This window comes from Symphalangus syndactylus, chromosome 23 (genome assembly GCF_028878055.3).
Source record: "Symphalangus syndactylus isolate Jambi chromosome 23, NHGRI_mSymSyn1-v2.1_pri, whole genome shotgun sequence".
Taxonomy (NCBI): domain Eukaryota; kingdom Metazoa; phylum Chordata; class Mammalia; order Primates; family Hylobatidae; genus Symphalangus; species Symphalangus syndactylus.
In genome coordinates this window covers 28,023,213-28,036,764 of record NC_072445.2, presented here as the reverse complement: position 1 = coordinate 28,036,764, position 13,552 = coordinate 28,023,213, and the positions used below count along the sequence as shown (strand labels likewise).

General features: G+C 39.1%; 1 protein-coding gene across 2 annotated transcripts in view; it reads right to left on the bottom strand.

The window, feature by feature from the left end:
• The window catches only part of FAM83B (family with sequence similarity 83 member B), a 216,347-nt gene that overhangs the window by 110,478 nt on the left and 92,317 nt on the right, over positions 1-13,552 (bottom strand). Inside the window, exon 2 of one of the 2 annotated variants that reach the window (XM_055263907.2) lies at positions 8,051-8,209. The exons of the other annotated variant lie outside the window; for it this stretch is intronic. The gene's annotated coding sequence lies outside the window, so the exon portion shown is untranslated. The remainder of the gene's footprint in view (positions 1-8,050; positions 8,210-13,552) is intronic. 2 annotated transcript variants of the gene reach the window in all.

Sequence of the window (13,552 nt, the reverse complement as noted above, 5' to 3'; positions counted from 1 at the left end):
AGATGAGAATGTTGGCAAATACTGTTCACTTTCAGCAGCTTCCAGTGATCCTGCAAGAAGTGGTTATCCTTAGGTTCTTAAGCCAGTTATCTGCCATTAGAAAGACAGCAATATTTAGCTTTGTTAATAAAGCACAACACAGGAATCTGAGATGCCTGAGAGTCAGAAAAGCAGTGCTTTGTGAATTTTGAAAGAAAATAACTCATTTGTTTCTAAGCAAAAGTTAGAGCAGACAAAATCAGGGAGGTAAGAAAATAAGATTGCTGGCCAGTCACGGTGGCTCACGCCTGTAATCCCAGCACTTTGGGAGGCCGAGCTGGGTGGATCACAAGGTCAGGAGATTGAGATCATCCTGGCTAACATGGTGAAACCCCATCTCTACTAAAAATACAAAAAATTAGCTAGGCATGGTGGCACGTGCCTGTAGTCCCAGTTACTTTGGAGGCTGAGGCAAGAGAATCGCTCAAACCCGGGAGGTGGAGGTTGCACTGAGCAGAGATCATGCCATTGCACTCCAGCCTGGGTGACAGAGTAAGACTCCATAAAAAGAAAGAAAAGAAAAGAAAAGAAAAGAAAAGAAAAGAAAAGAAAAGAAAAAGAAAAACAAGATTGCTATCCAGGAGTAGCTTAAGTCATAGATTTTATCTTCCAAACACATCCTAATATTTGTTCCCAGACTGACAGAGGTAATACTCTCTCTCTTCAGGTAGTAGACAGTGTAAAGCACTCTCTACTGGGATGCACCGGGACAGGGTACAGACAGGCTCACCTTCACCACCTTCAGCTGAGGGCATAGTGGAAGCCGGTGAGCAGTGGCCTCAGGAGACTAGCAGAGCACTAACAGCAATTACGGAGACAAACACCTGTGGGGTTAAGATTCAGCGCTCTAGATCCAAGATTTCTAATGCTGATGATTATCCTTTAGGGATTTCAGAAGTAAATTAACAAGCCAAAGAGTGGGTACTTCAGAAAATGTAATTGTCAGAGAACCCTCAAGCCTGAAAAAGATCTATTTTTGCTCAACCATTAATTCAACACTCAGTTTATTGTAATCATATGCACAGAAAATGGGTGTACTAAGAGATTATAGTTCTACAGATGAAATCTTATCATATGCTGCTTTGGATTATGACCATGGAGGAAAATGAACCCTGGCAATCCTCCCGGCAGTCATAGGACAAGAAGGCAGATATGTAATCTGGAAATTACTCCATGGCCAAAGGTAGGGATCCTTACTGCCCCTTCCTATAGAATATGATTTATGCTAAGATTCAGTGATGGCTATTTGTTATTTTTCCTTCTCTACTTCACAAATAAGACAGCTATTGCAGTTACCATTTTTTATCTTCTGCCTTCCTTCATGGTGGATTTTAAGTGTTAGGGTGGTTAAATGCATCATAGAGGATCGCATCTGGACCTGATCTGTAGATATGTTATCTGGAGATGATATTGATTTATTTCCCTTAGGAACTGAGTATATATTTGGTGGTATTTGGAATTATTATAGCTTATTAAGTGGAGACGTATAATAATTTCTCATAATGTGAATGCGGGGCAGCTAGGGTTGGAATACAGCAGTGGCTTTGAAAATATTCTATAAACACTCTACGTTTGTGGAGCCATCCCTTCCCCATTCATGTGATTCCAGTGGGGCTGTCAATCATATAGTATGTCTTTACCCCTATCTATTTGTCCCAGCCTGACACATCTCTGGACACAGATAAATCTCCATTTATCTTAAGTAGAGCAATTGGACTTATGTGGGCCTATGATCAAAACAAGATCAACTTCCTTCAGTTATGAAGTCGTTGAGTAGTTTGTTGTTATGCGTAAGTTAGTTGGATCATGGATAGGATACCTTTGGGTATATAGAAAGAAAGACTTACATATGTGTTGAGAAATTAAGAGTGTGTTGTAGATCTTTTTTTGCCATACTAATAATAATCCTTCTTCTGCCCAAGCATCAAGAGGATGAGGTGGCCACCATTGAAACTTGTATCAATTTCTCCTCAATCCTAACAAGGTCAGAAGATGATTACTAAGTAAAATCGGACTGACTACACTTTCTCCCCTGTGTAGAAATGGAATTCAGAGTCAGCTAGTCAGTCCTGCATGTGTCTGGACCTTCAACATGTAAATTCGGGGGCTATGGCAATGCCATTCCACCTTAGGGATGAAAAGCAGAGATTTCTGCTTTCAGGCATTATGTAGAGACCAAAAAAAAAAAAAAAAAAAAAAAAAGATACAGGTGTGCAGAAATAAAAAGAGAGGTGCCTAAATGGACTTTTAATGGTTCTCTTCGTTCTAATCCCATTGTCTTCTGAGTCCTAATACCATTCTAGCCCTTATGTCACTCCACTGTCTCTGTCAATTCAATTAAGCTTCATTGCATGCTTACACTACACTTAGTTGGGTTCCATTTACTTGCAACTAGATGTTTCAAAACGAAACAGCTATGTAGTTAAAATAATAATTATGATGGCAATAATAATAATGTTAGTTTATATTAGGCATTTTTTCACAGCTATACATGAATTATGTAATGTTCACTATAAACTCGTGAGATAGGTGCTATTATTATCCCCAACTCAATATATTAACATATATTGTTACATGTTTAGGTGAAAAAAATCATTCAAGCAAATTATTACTACGAATTAAAGAATCAGTAGCTACTGAGTTCCTTTAAGTAAACTGCGATATTATAATAAACTTCCAACCAAAAAGATGAGAGATAAATATTCTCAGAAAGGCTGCAAGTTCTCTTCTTGAAATTGGTTATTCACTGGCATGTCATGATCGTTACAGGGAGGTAAATACCAGCCATCCAGCGACATTATTAGGTGCTCTGACAGATAATACTATTTGATAAAAAAAGTCACCCAAAATAAAAACAAAACAACATCTCACGGACACTCAGCCTGTTTTAAGTTCTCAGAGAAAATCTGAATATCAGATAACATCCTCTGTCTTCAGCATCCAGTATCCAGTTTTGTTTTCCCTTGATATTTTTCTTAGCCAAAACTCTGACTTTAAACAAATGCTTACATGACTCAGATAATTTGATGTAACATGAAAGAATAACTTTGCCCCTAGCTGATCCGAGCTCATGCACTGCCTGAATAAAATGTCTGGAAAAAAAATTAACGACAGAGAATTTAATGTATGACAAGACCTACTGTAATATAATTCAATGCAAAGACAGAGTTAGAATTTAATGTATAATTCTATCTTCCACCACACTTTGTACACTCTTATGTAGTACTCACTAGATGTTTTTGAGAAAATCAGTGTAAAATGGACCCAATTTTGAACTGCATCCAGGGATGACTTGTATATGATCAAGAAGGCTTTCATTTCAGCAATTCATAACCAACATAATTTTTCATTGTTATTGTTTCTCAGATTGTTGAAATGCATTTTCACTGAATTGCCATTTGTTTGCATGTTTGTTGCCTCTATTAGAGTCATTTCCTTAATATCAGAGGCTGTGCCATCCTTATACATCTTTCTTTCTTCAGTGCCTAGTATTTTGTTAGCCTTTAATAAAAACAGGGAAAGTCAACTAATATTCTATCAAACATAAAATCGTCTCAAGTTTCCAGTGTATTCACATACCTAAGACAGTTCAATTTTTAAGGAATTAATGAGAAGTTTGATATCTATGACTTCTACATCACTCTGTAATTACTTGCATGTTGATATGGTTTGGATCCGTTCCCCCACCCAAATCTCATGTTCAATTGTAATTCCAGTGTTGGAGATATGCCTGGTGGGAGGAATTGGATCATGGGGGCGGTTCCTAATGGTTTAGAAACCATCCTTCTAGTGCTGCTCTTGTGATAGAGTTCTCATGAGATCTAGTTGTTTAAAAGTGTGTAGCACCTCTCTGCTCTCTCTCCGCCCCCCTGCTCCTGCCATGTGAAGTACTGGCTTCTCCTTTGCCTTCTGCCATGATTGAAGCTGAGCACATGCTACCATGCTTCCTATACAGCCTACAGAACTGTGAACCAATTAAACCTCTTTTCTTTTTTTTCCTTCTTTTTTTTTTTGTTTTTTTCTGAGATGGAGTTTTGCTCTTGTTGCCCAGGCTGGAGTGCAATGGCATGATCTTGGCTCACTGCAACCTCCGCCTCCCAGGTTGAAGTGATTCTCCTGCCTCAGCCTCCCGAGTAGCTGGGAGTACAGGCATGCACCACCACGCCCGACAAATTTTATGCTTTTAATAGAGATGGGGTTTCACCATGTTGGTCAGGCTGGTCTTGAACTTCCGACCTCAGGTGATTCACCCACCTCTGCCTCCCAAAGTGCTGGGATTACAGGCGTGAGCCACTGTGCCCGGCCCTAAACCTCTTTTTTAATAAATTACCAGTCTCAGGTATTTCTTTATAGCAGTGCGAGAATGGACCAATACAAATATTCTAGGCACCTGGTTTGCTCTCTAATTCTTGGTGACTGCAATATCCACATAGATCATTTTTCCAATACTGTGGCCACTAGGTTTTTTTCCTCTTCTCCAGTAATCTTAGCCTCCAACCTGCCTCAGGTAACCACTCTCTGGTGGTACTCTGGACTTTGCCATTACCAATAGCAATACCCTCTCTATACTATTAATTTTTAACATCACACACTCTGACCACCGCTTTTACTCTTCTCAATTTGTTCCCACTAGATCTCTGACATCTAAAAACCTCAACCCCACCGGACCTCCAATTCATTCACTCTAATGCCTTTTTACTCCTTTTTGCCTCTTTCATTCCTTACTTCTCTTCTACCTGACTTAGATTCCATGGTTCATCATTATAATCATTTCCTTATATATACCAGTAACTCCCTCCTTCTTCTTTTCCTCCATTGTATTCTCATGGCCAAGTTTCCAAGCCTGGGTAAATATAACCCTCCACCTTTTCTGCACCTACACCCAAGAAGAGAATACAGCTGGAGAAAAACCCCACCACAGTGCTGACTGGTCCCAGCTTACATTTATGATTACTAACGTTCAACCCTCCTACTAATTTTATCTTGTTCAATTCACTCTTCACACTGTTTTCTCTATTTCCCATCTTCTTGTCTGTCCCCAAGCTTCTAACATCTCCTCCATCCTCCCACTCTCAACTGATGACTTTGTCTATTATTTTACTGAAAAACTGAAGAAATTAGGAGAAAATGTCCCAACATTCCAACAACAAAATATAAATTCTGAAGCGAAAACGTTTGCTCTAACCTTTGGTTGAACTATTTTTACTCATTCAAAATGCCAGCCTCTCCATGTGTGTACTGGATTCTGTCCCTTGTCACCTACTCAAACATAGGACGTGGATTTTTCTCCCTCTTTTTTTTTGCTTTCTACTGGTCTTTTCTACTGAATCTGTCCCATGAACACATAAACATTGTAGTATTTCCCATCTAAAATAAAGTGATAAAAAGCTCCTCATTTCTCTGCTCCTCTTTACAACAAAGGTTCTAAAAAGAGTTGTCTGTACCAGGAATCTCTAATGTCTATCTCCTCATTCTTTCTTGAATCCTCTCCAGTAAGGTCCTTTTCATCACTATTCTATTTAAACAGCATTTGACAAGGCTATCCTTGTCATTCACATTGCCAAATCCAATCCTGAATTTTTGATTTTAATTTAACTGGACCTAAAAGCAGGATTTATCACAAATGATCGCTCCATTCTTCTTGAAACAAGTCTTTTGCTGCTAAGACACCTCACTGGCTGCTGCTTCTCAGTTTTCTTTGCTGATTCCTTATCTTCTGAATTTGCAGACTTCAGAGTGCCCATCAGCTCCGTCTTTTTATTTCTTCTTTATCTATACATATTTCCTACCTGACATCTGATGAGTCCGTAATTATATATCTCCAGCCCAGTTCTGTCCCTTGAAATGCAGAATCATTTATCAAATGCCCCCACCATATTTCAATATGGAAATATAACAGCATCTAAAATTAACATACTCGAAATAGTCTTGATTAGGTCTGACCTTCAAAAATTAAAAAAAGCAGACAAAAAACACTGCTTCACCACCTGCAATTTTTCCCAACTTAGTAAATAGTAACTTCATTCTAGCTAAAAATAGGGATATGTGCTTCATTCCTATCTCAATAATTAGTATGCATTCAATCCACCAGCCAGTTCTGTTGTATTGTTCTTTAAAGGATACTCTGAATCTCACCATCTATTATTATTCCACTACCTCTTAATCTTGGTTGCTGCTTCTTCCTTGAACTATTGTATAGGCCTCCTAACTGTCAGTCTGCTTTCACCTTTGCTCCTATATTCATTTAGCTTTTGTTCCATCATATTTAAAAAGAACACACAGTAGTGGCATGAAGAACATAGAAATTTCCAGGAAATTCTATAATCAGCAGGGACCTAGGCTCCTTCCATATCACTGGGTCATCATACTAAGAGAATTGCTTCACAATCTAAGATGTCTGCTCTAGCCCAGGCACCCATCTACATTCTGTCAAGCGAGAGAGGAGAATGCAAAAAAGGGGTTGCTCTCACCCTTTAAGGAGTCTTCCTGAATGTCTACATTTGACTAACAAGTAGCCACTACTGTAGACAATATCTGTAATTCTTACATTTTTTTCAAAGAAATATCTAATTCTCCATATTTCTTGTTTCTAGCATTAGCTTAAGATAATTTAAGATCCAATTTCATTTTCATTTTTTGCTACTTTCCCCTCATCAATCATTGACATTATAAATGTATCAGATCCGCAACCACATTATTGGGCACACACATTCTAACCACTTATTTAAGTAATCTACCATTAATGGACAATTGTGTTATATTCGTTTGTCCCTGAGAGAAACAATGCTTCAGTGAATAACCTTGAACATTAGAAATTCTATTTATGTGTGAGTCCTGAACACAAAACAAAAAACAGTGAATAATAAGTATTGGAGAGGATGTGTAGAAACTGGAAACAGTGGGCATTGCCAGTGGAAATGTAAGATGTACAGCCACTGTGGAAAACAGGATAGCAGTTCCTCAAAAAATTAAACATACAACCAACCATCTTATGATCCAACAATTCAATTTTTAAGTATATACAGAAAGGAATTAAAAGCAAGGACTCAAACAGATATTTAAATGTTGATGTTCATAGCAGCATTATTCACAATAGCCAAAAGGTGAAACAATTGAAATGTCTATTACAGATGAATGGATAAACGAAAGGTGGTGTTTGCAAACTGTAGAATATCATCATCTAGTACTTTTATCATTTCATTTTATAAATTTTAATAGTGGATCCATTGGTCAATTGCAGAAACCAGGTAAATTTTAAATAAAAAAATTTTATATAAAGACATTTATCGGGGATCTGGCAAGATGGCCAAATAGGAAGAGCTCCCATCTGTAGCTACCAGTGAGACCACCATAGAAGGCGGGTGATTTTTGCATTTCCAACTAAGTGGTACCTGGAACCCCAGCAAGAGAGAACCATTCACTCCCTTGGAAAGGGGGTTGAAGCCAGGGAGCCAAGGGGTATTGCTCAGTGTGTCCCACTTTCATGGAGCCCAGCAAGCTAAGAACCACAGGCTTGAAATTCTCACTGCCAGCACAGCAGTCTGAAGTCAACCTGAGATGACCCATCTTGGTGGGGGGGAGGGGCGTCAGCCATTACTGAGGCTTGAGTAGGCGGTTTTCCCCTGACAGTGCTAAGGAGGCTGGGAAGTTCAGACTGGGTGGAACTCACCACAGTGCAGCAAAGTGGCTGTGGCCAGACTGCCTCTCTAGATCCTCCTCGCTAGGTGGGGCATGTCTGAAAGAAAGGCAGCAGCCCCATTCAGGGGCTTAGAGATAAAACTCCCATCTCCCTGGGACAGAGCACCTGGGGGAAGGGGAGGCTGTGGACTCAGCTTCAGCGGAATTAAGACTTCCTGCCTGCCAGCTCTGAAGAGAGCAGCAGATCCTGACAAGGAGGATTCTCCCAGCACAGCGCTCCAGTTCTGCTAACGGACAGACTGCCTCTTCAGGTGGGTCCCTGACCCCTGTGGCTCCTGACGGGAGAGACCTCCCAGCAGGGCATGACAGATACCTCATACAGGAGAGCTCTGGCTAGCAGCAGGCTGGTGCCCCTCTGGGACAAAGCTTCCAGAGGAAGGACCAGGCAGCAGTCTTTCCTGTTCTGCAGCATCCGCTGGTGATACCCAGGCAAACAGGGTCTGGAGTGGACTTCCAATAAACTCCAGCAGACCTGCAGCAGAGGGGCCTGACTGTTAGAAGAAAAACTAACAAACAGAAAACAATAACATCAACATCAACAAAAAGGACCCCCACACAAAAACCCCATCCAAAGGTCATCAGCCTCAAAGATCAAAGGTAGATAAAACCACGAAGATGAGGAAAAACCAGTGCAAAAATGCTGAAAATTCCAAAAACCAGAATGCCTCTTCTCCTCCAAATGATCGCAACTCCTCTCCAGCAAGGGCTCAAAACTGGATGGAGAATGAGTTTGATGAATTGATAGAAGTAGGCTTCAGAAGGGGGGTAATAACAAACTCCTCTGAGCTAAAGGAGCATGTTCTAAACCAATGCAAGAAAGCTAAGAACCTTCATAAAAGGTTACAGGAAATGCTAACTAGAAAAACCAGTTTAGAGAAGAATATGAATGACCTGATGGAGCTGAAAAAAACAGCACGAGAACTTCATGAAATATACACAAGTATCAACAGCCAAATTGATCAAGTGGAAGAAAGGATATCAGAGATTGAAGATCAACTTACTGAAATAAGGCGTGAAGACAAGACTAGAGAAAAAAGAATAAAAGGCCAGGCGCAGTAGCTCATGCCTGTAATCCCAGCACTTTGGGAGGCTGAGGCGAGCAGATCACGAGGTCAGTAGATAGAGACCACAGTGAAACCTTATCTCTACTAAAAATACAAAAAATTAGCCAGGTATGGTGCCGGGTGCCTGTAGTCCCAGCTACTGGGAGGCTGAGGCAGGAGAATGGCGTGAACCCGGAAGGTGGAGCTTGCAGTGAGCTGAGATCGCACCACTGCACGCCAGCCTGGGCAACAGAGCAAGACTCCGTCTCAAAAAAAAAAAAAAAAAGTAAAGAAAAAAAGGAACGAATAAAGCTTCCAAGAAATATGGGACTGTGCGAAAAGACCAAACCTATGATTGATTGGTGTACCTGAAAATGACAGGGAGAATGGAACCAAGTTGGAAAACACACTTTAGGATATTATCCAGGAGAACTTCCCCAACCTAGCAAGACAGGCCAACATTCAAATTCAGGAAATACAGACTAATATACTCCTTGAGAAGAGCAACCCCAAGATACATAATCATCAGATTCTCTAAGGTTGAAATGAAGGAAAAAATGTTAAGGGCAGCCAGAGAGAAAGGTCAGATTACCTACAAAGAGAAGACCATCAGACTAACAGTGGCTCCCTCTGCAGAAACCCTCCAAGCCAGAAGAGAGTGGGAGCCAATATTCAACATCCTTAAAGAAAAGAATTTGCAACCCACAATTTCATATCCAGCCAAACTAAGCTTCATAAGTGAAGAAGAAATAAAATCCTTTCCAGACAAGCAAATGCTGAGCAATTTTGTCACCACCAGGCATGCCTTACAAGGAAAAAAAACAAAACAACAACAACAAAAAATGGTACCAGCCACTGCAAAAACACACCAAAATATAAAGACTAATGACACTATGAAGAAATAGCATCAACTAATGTGCAAAATAACCAGCTAGAATCATGATGACAGGATCAAATTCACACATAACCATATTAACCTTAAATGGGCTAAATGTCCCAATTAAAAGACACATACTGGCAAATTGGAAAAAGACTCAAGACCTATTGGCATGCTATATTCAAGACACCTATCTCATATGCAAAGATGCACATAGGCTCAAAATAAAGGGATGGAGGACTATTTATCAAGCAAATGAAAAGTAAGAAAATACAGGGGTTGCAATTTTAGTCTCTGATAAAAAAGATGTTAAACCAACAAATATCAAAAAAGACATAGAAGGGCATTACATAATGGTAAAGGGATCAATGCAACAAGAAGAGCTAATTATCCTAAATATATATGCACCCAATAGAGGAGCACCCAGATTCATAAAAAAAGTTCTCAGAGACCTACAAAGAGACTTAAACTCCCACACAATAGAAGTGGGAGACTTTGACAACCCACTGTCAATATTAGACAGATCAACGAGACAGAAAATTAACAAGGATATCCAGCTGTTAAACTCAGCTCTGGACTAAGTGGACCTAATAGACATCTACAGAACTTTCCACCCCAAATCAACAGAATATACATTCTTCTCACTGCTACATGGCACTTATTCTAAAATCAACCACACAATTGGAAGTAAAACATTCCTCAGCAAATGCAAAAGAATGGCAATCATAACAAAGAGTCTCTCAGAATACAGTGCAATCAAATTAGAATTCAGGATTAAGAAAGTCACTCAAAACTACACAACTACATGGAAACTGAACAACCTGCTCCTGAATGACTACTGGGTAAATAATGAAATTAAGGCAGAAATAAATAAGTTCTTCGAAACCAATGAGAAGAAAAAGACAAAGTACCAGAATCTCTGGGACATAGCTAAAGCAGTGCTAAGAGGGAGATTTATAGCACTGAATGCCCACATCAGAAAGCAGGAAAGATCTAAAATCAACTTCCTAATATCACAATTAAAATAACTAAAGAAGCAAGAGCAAACAAAGTCAAAAGCTAGCAGAAGACAAGAAATAACTAAGATCAGAACAGAACTGAAAGAGATAGAGACACAAAAAACCTTTCAAAAACTCAATGAATCCAGGAGCTGATTATTTTAAAAGATTAACACAATAGACCACTAGTCAAACTAATAAAGAAGAAAAGAGAGAAGAATCAAATAGACACAATAAAAAATGATAAAGGGGATAGCACCACTGATCCCACAGAAATACAAACTACAATCAGAGAATACTATAAACACCTCTATGCAAATAAACTAGAAAATCTAGAATAGATTTTAGATGATGAATTCCTGGACACATACACCTTCCCAAGAATAACCAGGAAAAAGTCAAATCCCTGAAAAGACCAATAACAAGTCTGAAATTGAGGCATCAATTAATAGCCTACCAACCAAAGAAAGTCCAGGACCAGATGGATTCACAGCCGAATTCTACCAGAGGTACAAAGAGGAACTGGCACCATTCCTTCTGAAATTCTTCCAAAAAATAAAAAAAGAGGGACTCCTGCCTAACTCATGTTATGAGGCTAACATCATCCTGATATCAAAACCTGGCAGAGACACAACAACAACAACAAAAAATTCAGGCCAATATCGTTGATGAACATTGATGCAAAAATCCACAATAAAATACTGGCAAACCAAATCCAGCAGCACATCAAAAAAGCTTATCCACCATGATCAAGTTGGCATCACCCCTGGGACGCAAGGCTGGTTCAACATATGCAAATCAATAAATGTAATCCATAACACAAATTGACCAATGACAAAACCCACATGATTATCTCTATAGATGCAGAAAAGGCTTTTGATAAAATTCAACACCCTTTCATGCTAAAAACTCTCAATAAACTAGGTATTGATGGAACGTATCTCAAAATAATAAGAGCTATTTATGACGAACCCATAGCCAATACCATACTGAATGGCAAAAGTTGGAAGCATTCTCTTTGAAAACTGGCAAAGACAAGGATGTCCTCTCTCACCACTCCTATTCAACATAGTATTTGAAGTTCTGGCCAGGGCAATCAAGCAAGAGAAAGAAATAAAGTGTATTCGAACACGAAGAGAGGACGTCAAATTGTCCCTGTTTGTAGATGGCATGATTGTATATTTAGAAAATCCCATCGTCTCACCCCCAAAACTCCTTAAGCTCATAAGCAACTTCAGCAAAGTCTCAGGATACAAAATCAATGTGCAAAAATCACAAGCATTCCTATACATCAACAATAGACAAGCAGAGAGCCAAAACATGACTGAACTCCCATTCACAATTGTTACAAAGAGAATAAAATACCTAGGAATCCAACTTACAAGGGATGTGAAGGACCTCTTCAAGGAGAACTACAAACCACTGCTCAATGAAATACAAGAGGACAAAAAGAAATGGAAAAAAATTCCATGGTAACGGATAGGAAGAATCAGTATAGTGAAAATGGCCATCCTGCCTAAAGTAATTTACAGATTCAATGCTATTCCCATCAAGGTACCATTGACTTTCTTCACAGAACTAGGAAGAACTACTTTACATTTCACATGAAACCAAAAAACAGCCTGTATAAGCCAAGGCAATCATAAGCAAAAAGAACGAAGCTGGAGACATCACACAAGCTGACTTCAAACTATACTACAAGGCTACACTAACCAAAACAGCATGGTGCAAGTACCAAAACAGATATATAGACCAATGGAACAGAATAGAGGCCTCAGAAATAACACCACACATCTACAACTATCTGATCTTCGACAAACCTGACAAAAACAAGCAATGGGGAAAAGATTCCCTATTTAATAAGTGGTGTTGGGAAAACTGGCTAGCCATATGCAGAAAACTGAAATTGGACCCCTTCCTTACACCTTATACAAAAATTAACTCAAGATGGATTAAAAACTTACACATAAAACCTAAAACCACGAAAACATTAGAAGAAAACCTGGGCAATAACATTCAGGACATAGGCATGGGCAAAGACTTCATGACTAAAACACCAAAAGCAATCGTGACAAAAGCCAAAATTAACAAATGGAATCTAACTAAATTAAAGAGCTTCTGCACAGCAAAAGAAACTATCATTAGAGTGAACAGGCAACCTACAGAATGGCAGAAAAATTTTGCAATCTATCTATCTGACAAAGGGCTAATATCCAGAATCTACTAGGAACTTAAACAAATTTACAAGAAAAACAAACAAATCAACACATCAAAAAGTGGGCAAAGGATATGAACAGACACTTCTCAAAAGAAGACATTTATACGGCCAACAAACATATTAAAAAAAGCTCATCATCACTGGTCATTAGAGAAATGCAAATCAAAACCACAATGAGATACCATTTCGTGCCAGTTAGAATGGCAATCATTAAAAAGTCAGGAAACAACACATGCTGCAAGGATGTGGATAAACAGTGGATAAACACTTTTACACTGTTGGTGGGAGTGTAAATTAGTTCAACCATTGTGGAAGACAGTATGGTTATTCCTCAAGGATCTAGAACCAGAAATACCATTTGACCCAGCAATCTCATTACTGGGTATATACCCAAAGGATTATAAATCATTCTACTATAAAGACACATGCACACATATGTTTATTGCAGCACTGTTTACAATAGCAAAGATTTAGACCTAACCAAATGCCCATCAATGATAGACTGGATAAAGAAAATGTGGCACATATACACATCATGGAATACTATGCAGCCATAAAATATGAGTTCATGTACTTTTCAGGGACATGGTTGAAGCTGGAAGCCATCATTCTCAGCAAACTAACACAGGAACAGAAAACCAAACACCACATGTTCTCACTCATAAATGGGAGTTGAACC